Source organism: Nomascus leucogenys, chromosome 3 (assembly GCF_006542625.1).
Source record: "Nomascus leucogenys isolate Asia chromosome 3, Asia_NLE_v1, whole genome shotgun sequence".
In the NCBI taxonomy this organism is placed as follows: Eukaryota; Metazoa; Chordata; class Mammalia; order Primates; family Hylobatidae; genus Nomascus; species Nomascus leucogenys.
Window position 1 is genome coordinate 108,140,087 of NC_044383.1, and position 959 is coordinate 108,141,045.

Sequence of the window (959 nt, forward strand, 5' to 3'; positions counted from 1 at the left end):
AACCCTGTTGTGAACTGTGCATACAAGGGATCTAGTTTAGCTGCTTCTTATGAGAATCTAACTAATGCCTGATGATCTGTCATTGCCTCCCATCACCCCCAGAAAGACTGTCTAGTTGAAGGAAAACAAGCTCTGGGCTCCCACTGATTCTACGTTATGGTGAGTCATATAATTATTTCACTATATATTACAATGTAATAATAATAGAAATAAAGTGCACAATAAATTTAATGTGCGTGAATCATCCCAAAGACCATCTCCCGACCCATCCGTGGAAAAACTGTCTTCCACAAAACTGGTCCCTGGTTCCAAAAAGGTTGGGGACTGCTACTCTAAGGTATTCACAAGGAGACAAACAGTTTTTTAAATTTTTTACTCCTCTTCCTCCTCCTTCTTTTCTTCCTCCTCATTTTCTTTGTTGTCCTCTTCCGCCTTTTTCCAGGCAACTTTAGTGGAATGCTTTGGGCCATCAAACTTTCCTTTAGACTTACAGTCAGCAATAACCTTCTCATACTTCTTCAGCTGTGCCACCTTAGTGATGTAAGGCTACTTTTCACTGTCATTTAAGTTATTCCACATCTCACCCAGCTTTTTGACACGTCTCCAATAGAGATGTCAGGGTTTGTGGATTTGATCTTGTAGCAGAATTCTGAACAGAACAGGAAGAGTCCAGATGGTGCCCTTTTGGGAGCATTAGGGTTCTTCTTGCCTCCCTTAGCTGGTTCATAATTCTTCATCTCCCAATCATAGTGTACTTTATCTGCCTTTGCCATTTCGTCAAATTTAGACTTCTCTTTCCCAGACATCGTCTTCCACCTCTCAGAGCAATTCTTGGAAAATTCTGTAAAATTAATAGGGAACTCTAGATTTTTCTTTTTATGTTCTTCTCTGCCTATCTGCGCAAAGAAGGCATAGGCAGACATCTTGCCCTTCGGTTTCTTTGGGTCAACTTTATCCAT

The 959-nt window shown here is 40.7% G+C and overlaps 1 pseudogene; it reads right to left on the reverse strand.

Moving 5' to 3' along the window:
• Positions 1–372: 372 nt before the first annotated feature.
• On the reverse strand, positions 373–959 carry LOC100579989 (annotated as a pseudogene).